This window comes from Hipposideros armiger, unplaced genomic scaffold, assembly GCF_001890085.2.
Source record: "Hipposideros armiger isolate ML-2016 unplaced genomic scaffold, ASM189008v1 scaffold_0, whole genome shotgun sequence".
Classification (NCBI taxonomy): domain Eukaryota; kingdom Metazoa; phylum Chordata; class Mammalia; order Chiroptera; family Hipposideridae; genus Hipposideros; species Hipposideros armiger.
Window position 1 is genome coordinate 5,481,238 of NW_017731350.1, and position 25,238 is coordinate 5,506,475.

Here is a 25,238-nt window from a genome sequence, read left to right on the forward strand (position 1 = left end):
CTTTCTTTCTTTCTTTCTTTCTTTCTTTCTTTCTTTCTTTCTTTCTTTCTTTTTGTTACTGTTTTGGCTTTGCTGCTGAGACAGCCCCTGTTATCTCTCTGAGATCCATTCACTGCCTTGTCTGCTACCAAAATGCTGCCAGATAACAGTATAACTCAATGTCCATACCTGACACAGTCCAGTCTTGTCCCACCAGATGCAACACAGACACTTTTGTCTCTAATAGAGACCATAGCAGCCTGTGGCACAGATGCTTCTATGGGCAAGCCATATAGAACTGGGCCTGCTGGCACTATTGTTTCATACACCAAATCTGAGATGAGCTATCATTAGCCAAATGCAGAGCAGCTGTGCTTCTTGAGAAACTATTCCTTCTAACATTTGTGAACATGATAGAGATTCTTTGGCCATAATGTCTGGCTCTAGAGTCCTGAGGAACATGAGATACAACCCTAGTTAATGTTCTAAAATATCCTATTCCTTTTAGACTAGTATCTTCTGGGTTGACCTAGCAATAAATCCTTAGATTCCACAGTTAGAGGATTATACCTTTGGGATGAGTAGGGTTTTCCCTGTCAAAAGGCAAATTTTCCTAAGAAGATCTCACATTAAGCAGTTCCCAGCCAGTGTGATATCCTCTTTAGTGTGAATTTCAAGCTGGCAACTTTTTCTAGAAATTAAACATAAGCAGAAAAAGGACCAGATGAGAGAGAGAAAGACAAGAGTAGAAATTCACTTACCTGGACGCTACCAGGGTTGAAGAAAAGTCTACAGATGGAAGGCAGAGCTGTCAAAGACCAAGTCTGCACACCTCAAAATTGTGTCCAGTGTTGCCCGTGGCTGAAACCAGGTTCATTTTTCTTTTTCTTTCGACATGGCCAAAGTTATGGTTACTACTCACCTTTTCTCATTTCTTTCTCTCTCTTGTCTTTCCTCCCTTCTCTTCTTCCTCCACAACCTTGATTTTTTTTTAAAACCTCTCCCTCCTCTTGTCTCTAGTGTCAGTGGTTCAGGATCCAAGTTGCCACCAGCAGCCCACACACTTACCCACACACTTCCAGCAACCCAAGAATGACTTCTTGAGAGATGGTTTCTGGAATGGTGATGTGAGGAGCTCCATAGACCGTTTGTTCAGCAACAAAACAAAACACACACACACACACACACACACACACACACACACACACACACACACAAAACCCAAACCCCAAAAACATAATTGGTGTAAATTATATGTATTAGGAAGACATTCAGAGTCTCTGGAAATAGTCTTCAGGGCATACAGCAGATGAAGTAATATTTACTCAGGAACGTGTACTAGATCTTAGGAAGAACAGTGAGAGTCTGTAAGACCAACTTCTCCTTCCTTCCCGTCTCCCAGCTCAGAGTGACAGACGTCTACTCCAGGCCAAAGCAGTCAAGAGCCCAGGCCTCCCAGTGCCCGGCTGGGGGCTGTGGTGTCTCCCAGGGAGGGGCAAGCTTCTCATCCTACCACCCACTCCCATTTCTGTGTTTCAGAGTCTCTATTCCAGGCAAGAGTGATCGAGAGGTATGGGGCGCTCTTCTGCCACTCAATGGCCACTCGTCGGGCAGAAAATCTACCCCAGGTAAGGTAGACTGGGGATAGAGGATACTAACCACCTCACCCTCACTTGGTTGTAGGGCAAAGGCTCCATGCCAGGAGAGGCAAGCCACAAAAACTGGAGGCTGCTGTCCGGCCCAGAATGACGCTAATGAAGTTCATGGAGCAGGACCGTGACTCAGGGAGAAGCAGGGCACTGCTCCTGACCCCAGCCATGGAGCAGTGGTGCAGGTTTGTTGTCCAAGAGAAGAGGCAGGCCATAAGAACAGAGAGCCCTGAAGCTCTTCTCAAGAGGCTCACTTTATTTGTACCATAGAGGGAGGAAGTTCAAGCCTAGGAGTGCTTTTAGAGACAATGGGGGACTTTTGGGGATAAGACATTAAGAGGAGATTGGCAGCTCCCTGAGAGCAACAAGCTAAACCTTTGATCATCGATAAGTTTACTGAGAGACCTGTGGAAAGAGACAGCTGAAAAGAACCCTCCTGGGGTTGACACAAACTTGCAAGACTGGCCTCAAAGATTACACATTCAATGGGACCCAAATTTAATTGCTACAGACTGTAGAACAATTTGTGCCCCAGGGCCTTGTCAAAAATCATAGAACAATCAGCCAGCAATTAGTGGAGGCTAATAGCTGGGCCTGATATCAATGGAGGCAGTCAGCTTAACAGAGAGATCAGCAAGAGAGACAAAACACTAATTGAATCGCTGCCATCCCAGAGTGACAGTGCAGGCCTCACGCTGCCCTCTCAGAGTAGTAACATCAGAGGCTGCGTTCTTAGGGGGAAATAGACCACCAAATAAGCCAGCCAACTCACCAAACAAACAAACAAACAAACAAAGAAATAGGCAAACACCAACAATAAGCCTCAGAGCAGGGGATCTGTATACAGAGTTGCTACAATATATTATCTAAAGTGTCCAGTTTTCAACAAAATAATGAGATGTGCAAAGAAACAGAAGAAGGTAACTCATATGGGAAACAAAAGTGGGCCATAGAAACTAACTGTGATGGGCCCAGATGTCAGACTTGGCAGACAAACATTTCAAAGCAACTATTATAAATTGTTCAAAGAACTATAGGAAATTATGCTTAAAGAAGTAAAAGAAGGAAGAAAGACATAACGATAATGTATTACAAAATAGAGAATACAAATAAAGAGATAGAAATAATAAAAGAAAGTACCAAATGGTAATTATGAAGGTGAAAAGTACAATCACTGAAATTAAAATGTTACTAGAGGGGCTTAACAGTCGATTTGAGCTGATGGGAGGAAGAATAAGTGAATTTAAGGATAGATCAATAGAGAGTATGCAATCTGAATAACGGAGAGGAAAAAATGAAGACAAATGAACAGTCTCAGAGAAATATGGAACACATATGTGAGATGAGAGTACCAGAAGCAGAGGAGAAAAAGGAGCAGAGGAAACATATTTAAAGAAACCACGGCTGAAATTTTCCTAAATTTGCTGAAAACGAGGAATCTGCACAACAAAGAAACTCAACACATTACAAATATGATCAACACAAAGGAATTCACACCAGATGTGTCATAGTAAAAATGCTAAAAGATAAAGCAATCTTGAAAGCAGCAAGAGAAAGTGACTTGTCATATACAAGGAGACCACAATAATATTGACAACTAAGTTCTCAACAGAAACAATAGAGACCAGAAGACAGTGGGGTGATATCTTCAAAGTGGTAGAGAAACAGCAATAACAGGACCCAAACCCATCAACCAAGAATCTTATACCCGGCCATGCGTCCTTTGGAAAATGAAGGTAAAATGAAAACCTTATTACAATGACTTATTATAATAAAACACATAAACAAAATCTGGGAGAATTTGTTGCTAGTAGATCTGCAAGAAATACTAAAGGCAGTTCTTCAGGATAAAACCAAATGACTCCAGACAGTAATTTGAATGCACGTTAATCAAGCAAAGAGTAAAAATAATTATGCAATTGTAAAAGAGAGTATAAAAGCATATTTCTTCTCTTAACTGATGTAGAAGGCAATATTAAACAATATGTATATAATTGTATTATTGGGTCTTTATCACAGAGAAATGTAATATATTTGACAATACAAGTGTAAGGAGGTAGGTGGGAGAAAAGCTGTGTTGGAAAAAAGAAATGACACTAGTTGGTAACTTGAATGTACAGGAACAAAGAACCAGAAAGGGGAACTAAGAAGGTTAATAAAACAAGCCTTAGAAATAAATATTTGTTCTCCTTTGTGCTCCCACTTTCTTTAAAAGGCATACAATTATATAACGTTCTCTCACTTTCTTTAAAAGGCATACAATTATATAAAGTAAAAACTATAACAATGTATTTTTGGGTTTGTGGCATATCTAGATGTATAGCAATAATAACACAAAGGGGAAGAAGGTATAGGGTCATATAGGAGTAACATTGCTATGTCTCCCTGTAACTAAAGTGGTATAAATCTGAAATAGATTTTGATAAATTAATATGTATATTATATGCCCTAGAGTGTCCACTTAGAAAATAACTTAAAAAATGGTGAGAAATAATTAAACAAATTAAAATGTTACATTGGAAAATATTTGCTTAATGCAAAAAAGAAAAGCAATAAAAGAACAGGGGAACAAAAAACGATATGAGCCATATAGAAAACAAAAAGTAAAATGGCAACAATAAATTTAACTATACCATTAAAAGTAAATAGATTAAACAATCAAGTCGGAAGGCAGAGATTGTTACACTGGATTTAAAAATATCATGCTATCTATAGCAGATGAATTTTAAATTGTAAGCTATAAGTAGGATGAAAATAGAAGGATAGAAAAAGATATATCATGCAGATGTCAGCCATAAGGAGTGGCTATTACTAACACCAGACAAAATAAACAAAAGGCAAAAAAGTTAATAAAGAGGGACATTTTATAGTTATAAAAGTGTCACTCTATAATGATGATATAACAATTAACATATATACATCTAACAACAGAGCCCACACATATTATACATGCAGCACAGACTGTTAGAACTTCAGAGAGAAATGGACAATACAGAAAAATTGTTGGAGACTTGAATACTTTATTGTCAGTGATGGATAGAATAATTAGGCAAAAGACAAAGGAAAGAGAACTTGAACAATACTGTAAACCAAGTAGACCTAACTGACATCTAAAGAAACAAGAACCAAATAGACACCATTTGCAAGTGCATGTGGAATATTCTCCAGGGAAGACCATATGGTGAGCCATGGAAAAAGCCTTCATTAATTTAAAAGAATTAGAATCATATAAAGTATACTCTCTGATCATAGTAGAATGAAATTACAAATGAATAACAACAAAGGAAAATTCACAAATATGTGGAAATGAAACAACCTGCTTGTAAATGACCAATGGATAAAAGAAGACATTGAAGAAAAATTAGAAAATACTTTGAGATGAATAAAAACAAAATGTGGAGACACACATACCAAAACTCATGGCAGCACTTAGAGGGACATTTATAGTTTTAAATGCCTATGATAATAGAATAATTAGAAAAGAAGAACGAACTCAAATCAATAACCCACCCCCTCATCTTAGGAGAGTTAAAAGAAAAGAAAGCACACTAAAACTAAAGCAAATGGAAGGAAGGAAACAATAAAGATTTGAGCAGAAATTGATGAAAGGAAGAATAAACAACAGAGAATATAAACAAAACAGAAGTTGTTTGTTTGAAAACATTAACAAGTTTGACAAATCTTTAGCTAAACTGACCAAAAAAAAAAAAGACTTGCTAAAATGACTACAGACTACATGTCACAGAATTATGCAGGCCCTGGTTGATGAAGCAACACGTACACACAAAGACACACATGCACACACAAGTTGATGAAAAGGAAGATACAAAACTGCTACGACCTTCTTCTAAAAACCATCAGAATCAACAAACTATGAGAACCAATAAGAGTGCAGTTATGAAACAAGATGACATAAAAACAAGCAGGGTCCGTATTAGAATGAATAAACTCAAAGACATAAAAGAATATAAAATACCATTTCCCATATCAAGAAAACCCCATAAGGTACATAAAATTAACCCAAAGAAGAATGCATAAAACACAAATGGAAAAAAAATTCTATTAAAGGATATATAAGAAGACTTTTTAAAACGAAAAAAATATATATATATACTGCATTTGCTCACAAAGATCATTCTCCCCAAATTAATATATGAATGTGTTCTGTGGCATTCTCCCCAGACGGCTTAGGCAGTCGGCTGCAGGAAAGGGCCGATGCCCGCAGCCTTGGCCTCATTCCTGGGAGCTGCATACCAGGTCAGGGAGAAGGTCGGTAAAATGGGAAAAGCGGGGAAAGGGGCCGAGTTAGATATTTTACAGACCACTCAGTTTATAGAGGGCCCAGAGGAGCGTACTGGGTCCAAGGAACCAGTGGCTGTGAGAGACAGAGCGGCCACCAGCAGGGAGAGGTGGATTTGGACACTAAGATGTGGACTCGCCTTAGTCAGTGACTTGTGTGTGACCTCAGGTGGCTGGTGAATGATTCTGAGAGATGCAGCATCACCAGGTACACAGTGAGGGTACTAATCCCCACCACACCCTCCTCAGAGGGTAGTTGCGAGAGTCCAAGAAAACAAGGGGCGTATTCCTTGAAAAATGCCAGGACTCTGTGTGGCATTTGAGGTGATACTCCAGCTATCTTGCTAAGACAGACGGAGTGACACGCAGCTTCTGCACATCAGAAACACAGCTTTCCCGTCTCTTGTGTCACTCCTCAGTGGAAGGCCTAGGCGGGGCTGGGGCTAAATTGGAATCAGTGCCCAATGCAATAATAGTGTCAGTAATGTAGGGGCTCGTACTTAACCTCCCACTTAGCAATATACCTAGGAGGCACTGCCTCTGGTTCTCCTCTCTGAGTACAGAGGACATGGCTGCTGGCAGCCTGCTCTCTGTGAAGCGCAGCTCCATTAGGTGGGGGAAGCGTGCAGCAAACTTGCCTTTGCAGCTGGCTAGCTGGCTTCCTTAGTAGGAAGAAAGTGCAGACGAAAGGACTCATGAACATCAGGAATTTAGGATCCTGATTTTTAAGGAGGGCCTGTGCAAGACTCTTGATAGGAGGGGCCCCCAGCCAGGAGGGAGTCCTTTCTGCAATATCTTAAGCCAGCTTTCAGAAACAAGAGGACCTCTCTTGGAATCAAAGTCACCAAGATAAAAGAACTTCATAGTAGCCATCTTACATGCAGAGGTTGGGACCCTGAGAGAAGAGGGGAAGCAAAGGTATATCTGATTGCCTTATTTTTCATTTGTTAATTACTGAACTAAACACGTATGAAATGCTTACTGTTCCTTAAACCTTTAAAATGATTTAATTTTTGGAATCTCAGTCACCGGATCTTTTAAAAATTAGGGGAGAAAAACCCAAACCTTCCTCACTAGGTCAAGGTCTCTTAGGAGCAGAGGGAGCATATTCTTGTCTAAAGTTATGTATCCGTTACACTCATTGGCTCTCGTGGTAACGTTGGCCTCGCCTTGTCTAGGATGGGTAGGCAGTGTTCCCAATGTATCGCTTGCATGTCCCCATCCCCACAGACTGGTTGGCTCTAAATTGTCTGGAGGGAATGGATGGCTTCATGCCACGAATGAGGTTTGTTCAGTACCCAGTGAGAGCTGTGGGAATACTTGCTGTGGGTACTGTAGCTTAGCTCGGCAAGAGTGACTTGCCTCCTGTGGTGGGGACGAAGGAGGCTTTCTTTGGCTTGGAGGTGTCAGAAGCATATTGCAGGATTCTCAAGCGCCTACACCCACTTCCTGGGTAGCCACCCGGGGTTACTAAAAGGTTCATTATCTCTTGCTCACTGATGTCCAGGCATGTGTCCTAAAGATTTGGCAGTTAATGAGAATTCCAGACAAAGGCTGATACTAAGTTAGAGTGGGCTGAACCTGGAGGACTAGAACCACAAGGGCATAGACCCAATGGGATGGCGATTGTCCACCTGTGTGTTTTCTTGTTTATCTGAACCTGCCATTGCACTCAATGGATGTAAAATGTAGTCAGAAGATCAGGGTGTGCGCATGTCCCATCAAATAGCATCACTGAACATAAGGTTCTCAGATGCTGCTGTGGACAGGAAGTTTAACTCTCCTGGATGAGATGAAAAAAACCAAGGACACCCCATGTATCCAACAGTTGTATCCTGCCCAATTCTTGCTCCATTTTCTGTCCTGGCTCCTCCATTTGATAGTTTGACCAGTTAACCAGGCAGCAGACCACATGTAAGGGGGAAGGAGAAGCAATCTGCCAGGGAGGTGCGCGCGTTATCCCCGGAGGGCCGACTTCCTGTCTTTTATTCTTTTTCTGTCCCAGAAAATCTCTTTCTCCACCCTGTTTGGTCCTGGGTTTAGAGTGCAAGGGGCACCAGGCTGGTGATGTTTCCCCATTTCACACTCCTCCTGAGAGTCATTTTTTATGCTCAATGAGATGGGGGAAGAGGGTTAAGAAATGAAGTCTGTTTTCACTGCAGCCGCCCTGAGTTGTGCTTAGCTCCTGGGGCTCCAAGTGGCATCAGGGAATGGGTGTCAAGTGGGTGGGCGGAGGGGTTGTGGATGCTGATTCTGAGTATAATTGGGTAGAAACTGTAGTCAGGGCCTCCCATGGCAATGTGGTTTGTATGCACGCACAGGTACTCATTGCCCCGACTAAAATCCCAATGTGAATATAAACCGATTTTAGAAATGTTGTCTTTGTTGGAGTGGGATGATCTCCTTAGAAGCTGGCATTCCCACGGCAGAAAAGTACTAGAGCAAAAACGAAGGTCTCAAGACTGTGTAGATGTGGGGTAGGGGTCTGCTGGGATTGACCCATTAGCTGGGTTTCAATGGAGAAATGCTGGATGAGGGGGCGGCGCCTTCTCTGCGATATGGTAGAACTGGGTTTTCTGTGCTAGCACCTCCGAGGAGGCTCTTTTCTCTGAGGAGCAGCCCTTTAATTTGGGTGCCTTGTGGGCTGGTAACCAGAAGTACCTGAGATATGTTCCCCAGGATCCAAAGGGCAGTTTATATCTGGGTGCAGGTCAATGGAGAAGAAGAGTCTTACGTTTTTCCAGTCAATCAGAACATTTTCCAGAGGGGATTGGAGTCACCAACATGACTGAGAGCTCTTCTTCCTTTTCTGCTTTTGCCTAAGCACAGAGGTGCAGGGTAGCCAGGTGAAACGGAAATGGAGAAAATGGTGGGGTCATTGCATTATCTAGATTGGCCTACAAGGAGAACTATCTACCTGTGGCTAAGGTGGGAGAGGCTGTGGACAAGCTGCCAAAAAGCCTTTTGATGCCAACCTGGCTTGCAATTTGGGCACTGTCCTGGAGGGGCTGTTTTTGAAACATAGATTTAGGCTCAGTTAAAAGGAGGTTCTCTGATGAACCCTGGAAGTAAAAACTAGGTTAAACAATGAATTAAAATTAACAGCCTGAGTTAGTGAGAGAGGTACCAAGCATGTCTTGGAATTTTATTTAAAAATCTGCTTTTTTATAGGACTATTTACTTCATCCTTTCAGGTTTAAACTATGCTATTTTAAAAGTGGCATTTTATCAAGGAGAATTTTGAGCACACGCAAAGGTAGGCACACTTGTAGGTAACCTCCTATATTCGCATCACCCAGTCTGCATGACCACCCTGTTCCAGCTGCACCCCAGGCATACTCCCCACTTCCATATTATTTTGAAACAGAGCTCATAAATCACATCATTTTCCCTATAAATATTTCAGTGTGTTTCTCTTAATGAAGGAGATAAACCTTTTGCTCATCCATCCAGGCCTGGGGTAAGGGGGGCAGGGCGGGACGGGAGATGAGCCATGTGACAGGTGAGATCATACTTAGGTGATCTTGGGTCCCCTTGTGGGATTCAGAGCCTGCCAGCTTCTGGAGTTCCCGACCTAGAAACTCAAAGTAGGAAAGGAATAGCGAATGATGCAATGTGTAACAGCCCTGCGCCGCGAGGGCTATCCCCAGTGAGTGCAGGACGGTGCTTTACAGTCAGCCGTGTTCCCAGCCAGGCTATATTAACTGGGTCATTTAGCTCCAAGCAGACTGAAGTTACTAACTGCAGAAAAGGGAAAAAGAAATTAGGAGGTTTAGTATGGTCCAGGGAAAAGAGAATGGGTTTTCATTAAAGACGTGCTGTCATTGTCTGAATAGGGCAGGATGGGCCACTTAGAAGTGGGACACGGTGCAGTCAGCACTAACAGGCAGATGTGCTGCCCTGTTTCGGGGACCACACACAGGTGACAGAACCTGGCTGGAACCTTGTTCTGAGGCTGGAGGACATCCCGAGTGTGATGATTAAGTTTATGTGTCAACTTGACTGGCCTAAGGAATGCCCATGGCTGGTAAAACATTATTCCTCTGTGTGTGTGTGTGTGTGTGTGTGTGTGTGTCTGGAAGAGATTAGCATTTGATTCAGTGGACCAAGTACAGAGATCTGCTCTCACCATTGGGGGCGGGCATGATCTGATCTGATGATAGCCTGGATGGAACGAAAAGGAAAAAGGTGGAGGTCTCTTTTTGGGCCGAGGTGTCCATCTTCTCCTGCTTTGGACATGGAAGTTACTGATTCTCTGGCTTTAGACACAGACACAATTATAGCACGAGCGAGCTTTCCTGACTGATGCTCCTCCAGCTTGTAAATGGCAGACTGTGGGAATTCTCGGCCTCTGTAACTGTGTAAGCCGATTCCTATAACAACGCTCCTCTTTTGTCTCTCTCTATAGCCTATTGGTTCTGTTTTGCTGGAGAACCCTGAGCAATACACTGAGTCCTGGGTCCCTGCCTTCCCTCTCACCCGGCCCGGGGGTTGAAAGTCAGAGGCGAGGAGGAAAGAGGCGAGTGCCAGTCTCCAGGCGTGTCTTCCTCAGGTGGGGTGGGCCGCGTGAGCAAGGAAGGCTTGTTCATGTTCTTTCTTCCAGTGACTCCTCACAGTGAGCCTGTGTGTTAGCTGTTCGTGTCCTCCATGTCACAGTGAGTGCTGCTGCATTGGCGGGCTGGGAGTGCAGGGGATCACACAGGTTGGAGATCCAATCTAGGGACAAGCCATTGTAGCTGCTCCTTGAAGGTTTAATACTTTCAGAAGTGTCATTCCCGCTCAGATTCTTGAGTTCCAACCATGAACAGCTTTCTGACGGGGCCATAAGGCAACCCTGTTCCAGACTAAACCAGTCTGTGGCTTCCAAGTGGGGCCAGCTCCGCTATGAATCCCTGCCTGGAAAAAATGGGCCTGTCAGGCTGCTCATTATGGGATTCGAGTCCCATCTGGATAGAGGAGACCTGAGGGCCTCCGTAGCTCTGGTTTTCTGTGTGAGCTGGGACCTCCGTCATCACAGCTTTCCTTCAGGAATAAGCACTGCTGTCATTTCCCAGACTTACAGGGAATTGGCCATCAGAAGGTTCGTGAAGCCACACAGAGAAGAAAAAGCACAAGGATAGAAGTCTGAAGACATAAATTTGAGTCCCAAATCCACCACTGGTTAACTTTGGGACATTCTATGTGTCAGCCACAGTAGTATTTGTAAGGTTGTCGTATAAGTCAAATGAGATCATACAACCTTTCAGATCGTGTTTTATTGTTTATGTTGTTGTCACTGTTATTTAAAAAGTCATTGGATTTATATGTCAAATACGACAGCGGCCTGCCTCTCTCAGTAGCATAATGATACCCCATCCAATAGCTAAAAAAAGAAATGTCCTGCTTGCCCATTGGCTGGTGTCATTTTAATGAAGACTGCGGCTCCATCCTCCCTCCCTCTCTGAACGAAAAGTAGCAAGAATCTTCCTGATAATTAGTTTTAGCAACACCCATGCTAAATTCATTCTCATTTTGATTTCCTGGCCCCAACCCAATTCTTCATGAGTGGGCTGGCTGCAGTGTTTCTTCCCCTGGTTTTCTTTTCCCCAAGGACACAGAATATTCACAAGGCACAACATTTTCTTTTAAAAAGATTTCCCCTAAAATCCAAGTGTTATTAATGGACCTTCAGTCGTCCTGAAAGACACTGACCCAAATAGCAGACACAATTGAAAAACACACAGCCATACAGGGGCCTTTGAGTGTGTCTCTGCCTCTCCCCTCGGCTCTTTCTGTTGTCCTTGGGTTTCTGGAATGTGTTTAGAAAGTCACATAGTAGTGTTTAGTATGTGACACTATTGTTTTGTATTTTCTTGCCAACTTTGATGATGGATTAGAGGGGATGAAAGCTCATTTATGAAATCCTCAACTATTTCATAGTAAATAAAGTTTTTTAAAAATAGTTTTTTTTTAATTCATTTACTCAACAATTTGTTGAGTGTCTACAATGTGCTAAGCCCTTTGCTTGGTGCTGTAGAGCATACAAAGGTGAGAAATTCAGGTTCTTGGCCTCAAGGAGCTTATAATCTGGGAAGCAGGTAGGGAAATGGGTAGAGTGATTATAAAATGTGAGAAGACAAAGGAAGGTGGGGTGGATTTTGCCTGGAAGGATGGAAACAGTTTCCTGGCTTGGCTCACTTCTTACAGCTCCATATGCTGCAGAAGCACGTCTTCATGGCCCCGCCTCTGCCAGCTGCTGCAGAACTCACTTCTGAGCCCGCTGCCTAGACCACCTCATCTGAAGGTGGCATGGCTACTTCTCATCTTTTGATGTCATACCTCTCCTTTGTACTTTCCCTAGCACAGGGATTGTGTCTTACATCCTTCGAGTATGGGCTCTGAGGGATTCTAAATATTTCTAGGGATGACTCTGAGAGGAAAGGCAGGTGACTGAATTTGACCCATCTCACCTACCTCCTCTCCCCTCTCTTTTCTCTCCAGCTGACAAGGTTGCATGAGCCAGAGGCTCAGAGTCCCACTGGTGCTGGCACTTGACTGAGGAAGTGTGAGACCATGGGTCTAATGAGCTATTATACTTAGGTCTTCAGTAACATCAAAGATAACAAGAGCTTATCTCTGTGGCTGGCCAAGCTGAACCTCCCTGGAGATAGGGCAAGGGTGGGAGAGTGGAGAACCCCTAGGGCTGATAGTGTTCTTGGGGTACCAGAACTCACCAGAACAAAATGTTATGTACTCAGTCCTGCCTTGGGCCTTGTTGAAATCCATGAATAGAGGTGGGGATGAGTTAAGGCCTTCTAGGAGCCTGGCTGTATAGGTTTAATGTATGGGGTGTATGGTTGAACAGGACACGTTAACAATCCCCAGGCCATGTGTGCTCAGAGCCTAAAGAGGGTCAGAGGTTGATGGGGCTAAAAGGTGCTCAGAGAAGTAGAGGCGCTCTCGTCTTCACTGGTCAGAGGAGATGCTGGAGAGGTGGGGCAGGCAGGTGAAACTGGGGCTCCACACTTCTGAGGGATTTTGATGAGACTGAGAGGGGATGGCATGATGTCACGTTTGTATTCCTGGACTCCTAAAGGTTTAGAAGTGGTGCTTTGTAATATTAGTCAATTGATCCATTAGTTTTGGGGTTGAGTTTAAGGCTGGTGTAAATTCTAAAAAGATCCCTCTTCTTTCCACTGTTTTACTTTCTCATTTTAGATCTTTCTTTACCCTAAATAAAGACATTAGGCTATCCCTATGTTTAATTAGATTAGGTGATCATTCTTGATGACTCTGCATAGCAAAAGGTTTGTCTAGCCAAGTTTGGGCATATTCTGAACAAATGCTTGAAACTACCTCCCTTGTGTGAATGATTCTCCATCTAGAGCTCGACCCGTAACTTTTGCTGATCTCCAGACCTATCTATCCAACTGTTTGTTGCATTTCCACCCGGATATCTCATGGCAGCTCAACACTAACATTTCCAGAGCTTTTTGTCACCGCCCTCCCCCCCAACACACACTCAACTTAGACCTCCCTTCCTCAAAACCACTATAGCCCAAGCATGAGGCTCATACCTGACTCTTCCTCACCCCTTACCTAGAGTGGTGTCTAAGTTCCATACTTGTAGCTACTAAGTCAATCTCACCCATCACTGCAACTTTAGCCAATCACTACATATTGCTTAGATTATTCAGTAGAACTTGAATGGGTATGCTAATCCTGAAATAAAAATTTGACCCATCAGTTCCTTGGTTAACATCCACCCCTGGGTTTGTCTGCAGGGTGAAAACCCAACTTCTTAGCGTGGTTTACCTTCTAGCTCCCACCGTCCCTTCCAGTCTCACTTCCTCATGCCCCCAGCAGACTCCTCATGCTCTTGAACTCACCCCCATTTGTGTCTTTGCATGTGCCCAGAAGTACGCTTGTTGTATTACCTTTTCCTCACTTCTACATTTGGAAAAATCGGCGTCCGTGTCTTAACATCATCTCTTTACTGAAGCGCCCCCTGACTGTTCTGGCAAGGGTCAACTCCTCATGTGGGTTTCTGTGCCACCTTAAGTTACCACATTTAATTATAATTGTGTTTAAATTTGTATTAGGATGACCTGTCAGGCTGAGAAAAAAGGGACTACTATCTTATCGATACATCACGGACACTTCATTGCCTAGCTGAATGTTCTGTATGTTCGTTAATGGTTAAAACAGAAAGAACCTGAGATCTTAAAGAGTCTCTCCTAGTTTAACTCCCCTTAAATTCATTCATTCATTCATTCACTCATTCATTCATTCACTCACTCACTCCTTGTACAAACATATACTGAGAACCTACTATGTGGGAACTCCCTGTCACTCTCTAGGCTACAAAGCCTCAATTAAACTGACATAAAAGAGAAGCAGCTGCCTGTCCTTCCTCCAGGCAGCTCTGCTCCACAGGCCTTCATTTAAGAATCCTGGAGCTTTAGTTTTCTTTCGTCAGCTGTTTCCTTAATGGCCAAACTCATGGTGGCAGTGACAATGGATTCTGCATTAGTATAAAAAATTTATTTAATAAATAATGGATCAGAACCTCTGTTTAATAATTATTAATGCACTGCAATTTCAGTTACCCAAGCCTCAAGATGTTTTAAGCATAACTAATTGAAAACACAATTAACAGCAACTTGCCAAAATAAATCTGAAAGGCAAAACACCCTTGAAAGCTTCAGACGAGAAGAGTAAAAATTCAAAAGCGGCCCCCCTCCCCACACTGCCTTAAGATACAGTTCAAGCTGGACTCCAGCAGAGATGCTGGGAAGATACTCTGGGGTATGGCAGGGTTTGGGACATAAAGCTTGCTGTAATGACAGCTTCTCTGCAGCTACTGAAACTTTAGGTGACCACTTCATTATGCCCAGAGGCAGAGAGGGGATTTGCCTGACCAGCTTTGCTCAGAGATTTATGTCAGATGGGCCCTTAGAGAGAAGCTGACTCAGTGACCTCATTATGCACAAACTCAGCAAAGCTAAGGCCAATCCCTGCGCTCTGCCAGTATAAGGGGAGACGCTGCCTCAAGTCAAGTCCCAGGATGAGTGGGTGGCAGATCTGTGGCTGGGAGGCTTGGCTTTCCAGCACCGAGCACTGTGCTCACCCATCAGCCCTAGTGCCGCCCATGTTCTTTCTGGGGCTGGTGCTGCTTTATCTTGACTCAGCACAAATGGTGCATCTGGGTCTTTGAAGAAAGGACCTGAGACAAGGGCCCCTTTGCCTTTCTTGCTTCAACCACAGCAGCCAAGAAAAGAAATGCATCGAGGCATTTATAGGATGGGTCTACACTGGTTGGTGGATGCCAGGATTCTAGGAAGGCACTGAGAGAAGACACTGGCCTCTGGGCTGGGCTTAGCATGGACTTTTTCTCCCATGTTTCATTTTTGTGACACCTGTTCGTTCCCCCACTTTCTATCCCAGAAAGTCTCTCTCCTTTGGATTCACTTTGGATTTGGATATACTGGCCTCCAAACTGCCATCAGTTCTCATAGGGTTGTTGTGTGTGTATTCAATGAACCATCGTAGGGAAATTAATGAAAAACAGGGCTGGCACGGTAGGCCCTCTGCACGTGGTAATTTCCCTTTTGCTCCCAACTTGTCCACTGTTCCTGCATGGTGAATCCACCCATGGGATTCAGAACACTGCTGTGGGCATCCTCTCACCAGAATAATATGGGTACTTCTGGAAAACAGAATGTAGCTGAGGAGAAAGCTGTTCCATTTTGGGAGTCATTCTGGAGAACACCTTGACTGGAGCTGGAGGTACAGATAAGAGGACATAAGCGATGTGATCAAAGACATAAGACGGGAATGTATTGCAAAGTACAGTAAAACCTTGGAATGCGAGTAACATGGTTTGCGAGTGTTCTGCAAGATGAGCAAACATTTCTAATACATTTTAATGTGGTAAATGTGCGATGTCTTGCAATACAAGTAGTTTGTTTCCAGAAAGAATTATGCTTGCAAACCAAGGTATATACTGTACCTGGATAACCTGGCTAGTGAGTTGGATCTTCATCTGCAAAGGGGCAATGAGGGATTTTTTAAGCTACAATAGAAACTAGCATGGCTTTTCGCATAATTTGTAATATAGAGCTGCGATTCTTAAGCATTAGTGCGCATCAGGTCACCTGGAAGGCAGGTTAATACCAATTCCCGGACCCCCAACTCCAGAGGTTTGGATTCAGTAGTTCTGGGATGGAGCCTGAGAATGTGTAGTGCTCTCAGGTTTCTAGGTGATGTCAGTGCTGTTGGTCCAGGGATGATGCCCTGCAAACCACGTATATAGAGGATGGCCCAGAGGTGGGCAGGCCTGTGGGCAGGGAGTGATTTAGGAGACTGGCACAGAGACCCAGCTGTAGGATGATGAGTGCCTGCTTCACAGCAGGAGCTGTGGCTCTAGAAAGAAGGGGGGATGCCAGAGAAGGAGTGTCAGCAAGATTGGGTGGGCCAACGGGATGAGTGAGAAAGACAGGAGAGCCTTCCAAGAGGTTTATCTAACTGGGAACCTGAGAGAACGATGATGCTTCTCACTGGGAGGAGCATGGCACAGAGGCTTCCTGGTCAGGGAGGGGGACAGTTGTGTGGCTGATGGTTCCAAATGATTCCAGGTGCAGGTGCAATGAGGGCTGAGGGCTGGCAACTGGTTCCATCCTGGGACCCTGAGTGTGGCAGTGGCCTGCAGGAGCAGTATTTCCAGGAGGGGACCACAGGGCTAGGGTAGAGTGGGTTAAGAGCATGCAGAATTTAAGAAGGTCTCTTTACCCAGGGTTCTGCAAACTTTGCCCCACCCTGAATGCAAGCACCTGGTTACATTTTGTGTCCACAGGACTGTTGAATGGAGCTGGCCACTGGACACACAGCTGGCCAGAAAGCTTTACAGATCTGTAGCACCTTCTGTGGTGAATGCCACCCTCAGGCCTTAGCAGTGCCTGGTATTCCTGCCCTGGCACAGCCAATGCACAGAGCCAGCTGTTCTGTAGATGGTCAAAGATAGAATCTCAGAGCATCTTTCTCAAGCCTCCTTTTAAATATACTTCACTCTTGTTGTTTGTTTTTGTTTCTGTTTCTGTTCTAAAGACTTAATCTACGGAGCTCCATCATGTAGCCAAGGCAATCTGAGTTTAATCTCCATACATTCATCTCCCAACTTTAGATTTCTCTTCCATCTTCTCAGCTGGTGCATTCCTCAACTTCTGAATTTCTAAAAATACCCAGCGTGGTTCCCTCTACAAAACACCAGCACCCTGCCAGCTGTTAAATAAATAAACTCAAAACAAAAATGCTGTAGTTGTGAAATAAGATATATTTAATTAAATAAAAAAGGGAAAGCAAGTGCTATTACACGAACATAAAACTGTAAGGCATAAGATAAAAACTAAATTACTACAAGGCGGCTCGATCCCATCTAATCCTTAAAGATAAAGATGAGACCAGAAAATTGCATGTATTGAGAAATCAACATAAGCCCAGAGCAAATATTAACTAGAGATCTATAAACTGGTTGATAATAAACAGTGCTATGAACATTAGGATTAGAGAAGGAAATGGAAACAGAACCACATTGAAGTGTGGGGGACTTTAGTTCATCTCTACATCCTGCTTGGAGCAAGACTGTGGAATGATGTTGTTAGAGTGGCTTTTCCATCAGCTAATTTTAGTAAATCTGGGAGGAGAAATTGAATGGCGTAGGGGTATTTGGGCAAATTTCTATCTATCATCTTTGGAAAGACACAGGGATTGATGTGATCCCATCTTACCAGGCTATAAAATGGAGCTTGAAGATAGAACATTTGCCTTTTGCTGTGGGTTTCTAGCTTAGCTATTGACATGATTTAAACAACATCTTTAAGCATGAAGAACGGTCCAATTATATGTTAAGCAGCCTTTTCTTTATAGTTCTAATAAAGGTTCGTTTAGACGTTGATACTGACAACTCAGTTCTTTGGAAGGGCATTTTTCAAGGTGCCTGCTAACAGAGGACGTTTCCTGGACAGCAAGAAAGAAGCCAGCTATCAGATAGGGAACGTCACTGCAGCTCTCAGAGGCGCCATTTGTATAGAGGCTGGGTTGTCTGATGGAGAAGTCAGCAGCGGCAGCTGGAAAAATGAAGCTAATTCACAGGTGAAGATGCCCTTTTTGTCACAGTTTCAGGCTCTGGGATAAAGACGCTCCTTTGAGAGCATTCATGCATTTCACACCCCACACAGGGAGCTTCAGAATACAATCTGAATGGGAAACAGAAGGGAGAGTGGGCAGGAGGAACGGCTCTGACAGGCAGGGGAGGAGTTCTCCAGCAGATCAAGGTCCAGGGACAGCCAGGTCCTCGGAGGGAACTGCAAGGCCCTTTGGGGACAGAGTTAGCGTTTTTTAGGCCCCTGGGGATGTCAGTGACCTGGGGGCTTTTAAAAACACTTTTTTTTTCCCCTTTAGTGAGGTTCCAACTAAAGTGTTCCTAACAGCAAAAGAGATATCTACGTGCTTCTGGATATCTACATGCTTCTAGCTCTGGGGAAAAACATCTCACAGTTCTGGAGTTAGGACCTATGTTTCAGTCTTATCATTAACTCACTGTGAATCTCCTCAGGGTCTCAAACTCTTGCTGTTGTCTCCTTGAAGAAAGAGGCTTGTATTAGTGTGCTAGGGCTGCCGTAACAAAGTACTCCAGACTGGGGTGGGGACTTAAACAACAGACGTGTATCTTTTCACAGTTCTTGAGGCTAGAAGTCCAAAATCAAGGGTTCAGCAGAGTTGATTTCTTCTGAAACCTATCTCCATGGCTTCTACAAGGCCATCTTCTTCCTGTGGCTTCACATGGTCTTCCCTCTGTGTGTGTCTGTGTCCAAGTTCCATCTCACTTATAAGGACACCAGTTATAGTGGATTAGGACCTACTCTAATGACCTCATTTTAACTTGATTGCCTTTTTAAAGATCCTATCAACAGATACAGTCACATTTGGAGGTACTTGGGAAAAGGTCTTCAACATACGAATTTTGGAGGGATACAATTCAGCCCATAACAGGGAGTACAAATGCATCTACTTTTTGCCCTGCCTTCAGAGGATTGCTCAATATGAGGAGGGCATGGGGGCAAGAAATAAACTTTATGCATTGCACCGTTCTGTTCATGGAGAGCAAGAGAGAAGCTGCGTCGCTGAGGAATTTATGTTGCAAGGGAAACTTTTACCCTCAAAGCTTCTGCAAGAGTGATTCTCAGCTGTGCCTGAGCCATCTCTCCAGAGCTTCTCATCTAATTGATCTGGATGAGGTCCAGACGTGGATAATTTTTCAAAGCTCCCCAGGTGATTCTGCTATGTAGCCAGGGTTGATAAACCACTGTTCTCAGGGTCTCAGGGTGCATAAACGTGATCCTCAAGGGAACATGGTTTTGTTCAGCAAATCATTTCTGATGCATTGGCAGACCCCTGGACATGGTCTGGAAGTGGAAGAGAAGACCTGTAGCTGTTCTGCATAATAATGTGCAGGGATGTTTATGGTAGCCAGACAAGACAATCTTCACAGATCACATGGCCTTCAGGAAAATGTTTCTCTTCTTACTATGGATATAGACTGTCTCCTGTGTCTGGGGATTATTCTGTGTTCCGGGGTGAGGAGGGGAGAGAGAGAGAGAGAGAGAGAGAGAGAGAGAGAGATTCAGAATAGCTCAAGAACAATAAGGTGCCAGAACTCCCTTAGGTCCAGATGAAGTGATCATGGAGAGCCACCACCCTGCAGTGATTTGATAAAAGTGCCCTTGGGCTTATTTCAGATTGAATAAGTCAGATAATGGAAAAAAAATATTGTCTCAAGGATTGCCCTGTTGAGCAGAAGGGTTGGCTGAAAGGCTGAGACCAACCTCTGGGGTAAAACATGTTAGGATCAAGAACTGAAGAGCTGAGGAGGGGCTCTCCTTCAGAAGATGGAGTTGGCTGATCCCGACACTGGGAAGCAAGGCTGGGAGATGGGTGGGGGTGCTTGGGAGAGTATCTCCTGGGACGAGCTTATTATTTCCTGGAATTTTAGGAAAATCATAGTGTATCTCATTTAAATCACACAGCCTACATTAACATTCCTCATAGTTGCCCACACATGTTTGGTAGAATCTGTTGACACTTTCAGCCTTGGGAGAACAAGGGGAAGAGCTGTGAAGGGCAGTACGTGTGGCTCCTCTCACCCGGCCCTGCCCGGACCAGGGCAGGAACAGATGCATATGGTGGATGCAGCAGGACTTAACTGGCTGCATGTCAGAAACAAGTGGGGCTTTCCCAAATGACTAGGGCCTGGGCCCCACCTGGATGAGTTACATCAGTCTCTGGAGATGGGGACAACTTAGCCAGAATGGAGAAGCAGTGATGTGGAGATGGGCGGTGCTCTGGAGCTCCAGGTAGTGGAGGGCCAAGCCCCAGGGCCACCCTGAGAGAAGCATGATAGAGAAAGAGGAGGTAAGACAGGCCTGCGTCTCCAGGTAACCAGTTGCGGGTGAGCCATGCTGTGTGGGTGGGAGTGACATGTGGATCACTGTTCTGTCCCTAGAACCTGGTAAAGAGCCTGCTATCTACATGGTTTCTCCTGCAAACACAGTTTCTGCTATTCTTTTTTTTTAGCTGAGCCATCCTGCCACCTGTTGGCAGTTCAGCGGCAACTCAGCTCGGGCTGGACTCGAACCGCTGTTGCTCAGAGCTCAAACCCTTGAGCGAGCTCTTAACCAACTGAGCCACTCGGCCGGCCCTGTTTCTGCTGTTCTTATCTGTATGCTTGTGTTACCTACTCCTCGGGAATATTGGAATATCTGCCAAAATGCTGGACAAGTATGATTAAGCAGAAGTGCCTGTTAGATTGTTCTTATGTTTCACCCACATGCTTCCTATTTCAATTCCCCCTATTCTACCGTCAAAATCCATAAGGATTCCTTGCCCACCACCCTTCACATATGGAAATACTTACGGACTATTAACCGCATGCTCAGCACATGGATTTCCAGGAAGCTTACAGTTGCGTTGTGAGGATAAAGTATGTTCACATGAAAATGTGAATTTCTACACAAATCTAAATGCTTTGGGAACGGTTCCTTGCATACCCGGGCCAACTCTTAGAGGAGGGGTGGCTCCCTGGGGGCTGGAAAGCAGCTGGGTCAATGGAGAGTTAGAGACTTGAGCTGGGCCTTGTAGGATGGGGATATTTATGTGGCTGGGGGAAGGAAAAGGACCTTCTTGGTAGAGATAATCATTTGGGGAGCAGGCATGGTGTATGTTATGGGGAGAGGGGAGAGAGCCTGACTGCAGGGAAGGTGGAGGAGACACCAAACCATAGAGCAGGGCACTTTCGGGGCACTGGACAGAAATGTGGGTGAGCGGCAGGTAGGTGGGTGGTGGCTCTCAGCTGGTTACCTGATCTGCTCCCCTGCGTTCTCCTCTTCCCACTTCCCTGGTGCTATGGCAACTAAGATGGGACCACTGAAAAGCTACCAAAGGCATATCTCTGAATTGATGAACACGAAGCTGGCAAAGGTAGAGATGGGGGCTCTTGAGTAGAAACCAAGGAGAAGAAGGTTAATGGGGAAGAGACAATTGCTTTAGTTTAATAATAAAAGAATGAAAAAATAGATTAGATGTGGGTGATTTCACGCTGGACTCAAAGGCTCCTTAAAGTATCCTTGTCTCTTCAACTGCCTCTTGTTAAAACTATATGGCCACGCTCCTAACCTACCTTAAGGAGTTCTATTTTCCAAGTCATTAATTGTTTTCTGGCATTCTTAGAGATTTTCAAGTTTCTCCTAATCCCTCCCAAATCCTGTGCATTTCAGAGGTAACCTGGAGAGGCTCCGAGTGCCCTAGAGATGCTGATAAATCTCCACTCACTTCATCTGGTGGAGGAGGTTTTTCATCATCCCCCCCCCTGCATTTAAGTTATTTAACTCACTGGTGTGTGAGTGTTGACGCCCCATGGGCAGGAGGCAGGAGCTGACTGAACACAAAGCAAATGGAACCCCAGCCCTCACTTCCTGGAAGAGGAGTGGGCTACACAGGAATTTCTATTAAGTAAATTATAAAATCAGATATGTATTAGTAGGGAAAAAAAAAGTAACTCTGGTTTACAAAGGATGTGATCATTCCAATCTGACAAGCTTTAAAAAAAAAATCACCTCTTTATAGGAAAAAGAACAGTGACACAAAATCACATCAATAAGGCTGTGTTGTTCATAATAAGTCACAAAAGTGAAACAAAAGAAAAATTCTAAAATTGAGTGTCTAGGTCAAATTCATGCCGAGGCAGGGCCTTTTGTAGAAATCATTAGGCCTGATTGTTTCCTGCGTGCTAACTTTGTGCCCAAGGGGATTGCCCATTGTTTGAACATAGCCATCTCCTCCCAGCCTCTGCCCAGAGCCCATAGGACCACACAGAGGGCGATAAAGGAATCTTGGGCCAAGCGGAAGCAGCCCCTCGGGTGAGAGCCTGTGGTCCAGGGGCGGAGTCTTCTGATGAGGAATGGTGGGTTCTGGTCCTGGCTGCTCGTTTTTCAAATGAGCTGATGGCCTCGGGACATCACAGGGTGTCCGTGTTTCTTGTTTGAAATGAGGAACCGGAACAGTGGGGAACAGAGGAAGAGTCAGGCTCTCTCACACATTCTGCAAGTTTTGATGTACGGATAAAGCAACGCTGTGATTAAAAGTAACAGTGAATTTCTATAAAACTGGGATGGGAGGCAGTGAGAGTGTCCAAGGGAGGAGCAGGGGCCCTTTAGGGTCACCTAGCATCAAGCACTCAAAACAAAGTCTCCTTGCTCTGAGGGGTGTGGTCAGCCTTGGCAGCCAGGAGCAGTTCATCACCTTGATGAGGCAGGTCAGGGCACCTGGAGGTGACATTGGGATGGGGAATGGAGGAGTGTAAGCCAGCCCAGGAGACGAGCTGGGCCTGCCTTTGGGGCTGTGGACCCCAGCAACAAGGTGCTGATGGCAGGAGGAAGCTTCAGGTAGCAGGGGAGGCTCCTTTGGCCTTTCCACTTTCTGCCCAATGTGCTGAGGATGCCCCAGGCCCTCTGATTCTGCTCCGCATCTGGGGAGGGTGTGTGTGCGCGCACGCGCATGTGTGTGGGTGGGCAGGACCTGGAGTGAATGTGAGTCCCCAGAAACCACCACTTTCCATTTTCAGTACAAGAGAGGAAGTTAGAGAGACTGAACACTTAGGTGCTCTCGCTTTTCTTCTGGCTCTGCCCTGGGCTGGAGGCCGAGGGGCAGGCCTGTTGCAGTGACACAAGCAATGAGAATAAGAAGGTTGAAGTGAGCGCAATGGGGGTGTATTTGTTTGCTAGGGCTGCCCTAACAAAGTGCCACAAACTGGGCAGCTGAAACAACCGAAATTCATTGTCTCTCAGTTCTGGAGGCCAGGCGTCCAAGAGCAAGGTGTTGGCAGGGTTGGCTCCTGCTGGGGGCTATGAGGGAGAATCTGTTCCTTGCCCCTCTCCTAACTTCTGGGGGTTTGCTGGCGATCTTTGGGGTTCCTTGGCTTGTAGATGCATCACCTTGACCTCTGACTTTATCTTCACATGGCGTTCTCCCTGTGTGCACGTCTCTCTCCGTGTCCACATTTACCCTTTTTATAAGGACATAATCATATTGGATTAGGGCCTACCCTAATGACCTCATCTTAACTTGACCACCTGCAAAGACCCTCATTCCAAATAAGGTCACATACACAGGTAGTGGGGGTTAGAACTTCAACATCTTTTGTGGGGGACAGAATTCAACTCAAAATAGGGGTCAAGGGTGCCCCTAGGCTATAAGGTACGTGGAGAAGAATGAGTTTTAGGAACGGGTTGGGTGTCCACCCCGCAGCATGTGAGCTGGGTGGGTCACGAAACACTTGTGTTCTTAGCTGTAAAGTCAGGCTTTCCAGAGTGCTGCCTCGCAGGGCTGGTGTGAGGGTGATAATGCATCTAAAGGCCCCTTGATTTTTTAAGAAGATGCACCTATCAGTTGTTATGGCAATGATGTGCCGCCCGATATGTTCTCTCACTGAAGAGAGCAGGTGTATTCTCAGTCCCCTTGTTTTTTCAAGTATGAAATGGGTTGAATAAGTGGAGCGTTAACTAGGCATGCAACCCCATGGTGTGGCGGTTACCAAAAAAAGGGTAGCAATGTATGTGTTGGCAACAGGCCATGTCTGAGAATGGGGGTGCAGAAGTTAAGATCAACAAGGAACAGAGGACCCAGGGGAGTTGGTTAGGCCATGAGGAAATGGGGGGTGGGGAGGTGGAGCTGAATAGACGGGTTCAGGCAGGGTGGAGAGCCGCAGGTGCTGTGTGGTGTGGCGCTCAGGCAGGAGATGCTCTCAAGCTTGGCCTTCAGTTGTGCTCCAAATGATGCCAATTCTAATTTCAATGAATTCCAATGTGTGGGGTTTTTTTCCCCAAAAGAAGCAAATCTCACATCAGCTGGGTCCCCTAAATTCAACTCAATTCTGACACTGTCAGAATTGGTCCCACATTTCTGACATTAGGTCCCACAGGTTAGGGGCTCAGTCCTACAAGACTGACCCCCAACCGCAGTTCAGATGCCAATTGCAAGTACTTCTGCCTGACGGGCTATGAATTGGAGGTTCCCTTGACCCCTCTCTTTGAGTTCAATTAATTTCTAGAGCAGGTCACCAAACTCAGAGAAACAGTTTATGTACTAGATCATTCATTTATTATAAAAGGATATAATTCAGGAACAGCCAGATGGAAGAGATGTGGAGGGCAGGGGATGTGGGAGGGGCCCCGAGCTTCCGTGTCCTCTTCAGGTACCTGTTCTCCCCAAACCTCCATGTTGTCACCCACCCAGGGTCTTTGAACTCTGCTCTTTTGGGATTTTTATGGAGGCATGATTGGTCATTCACTCCATTTTTTGTCACTTCTTCCTTCTCTAGTGAATGGGGAGTGGGCTGAGAATTACAGGTTTCTAATCACAGCTTGGTCTTTCCGGGACTAGCCAGCATCCAGGAGCCATCCAGGAGCCATCCGAATTGCCTCATTAAAACAAAAGACACTTCTATCACCCAGGAAATTACAAAGGCTTCAAGAGCCCTGTGTCAGGGATAGGATCAAAGACCAAATATTAGAACAAAAGATACTCCTGGCGCTCTTATCTCTTAGGAAATTACAAGGGCTTCAGGAGCCCTGTGCAGAGAACTTGGGCAGAGACCAATATATATTTTCTATTATCTCACAGATGCTATTTTACAAGCACTTATTAGCCAAGATATGTGTCACACTCCTGTCCTTGGGTCACATTGATTATGACCTCTGAGATCCCTCCCAGAATGGGGGT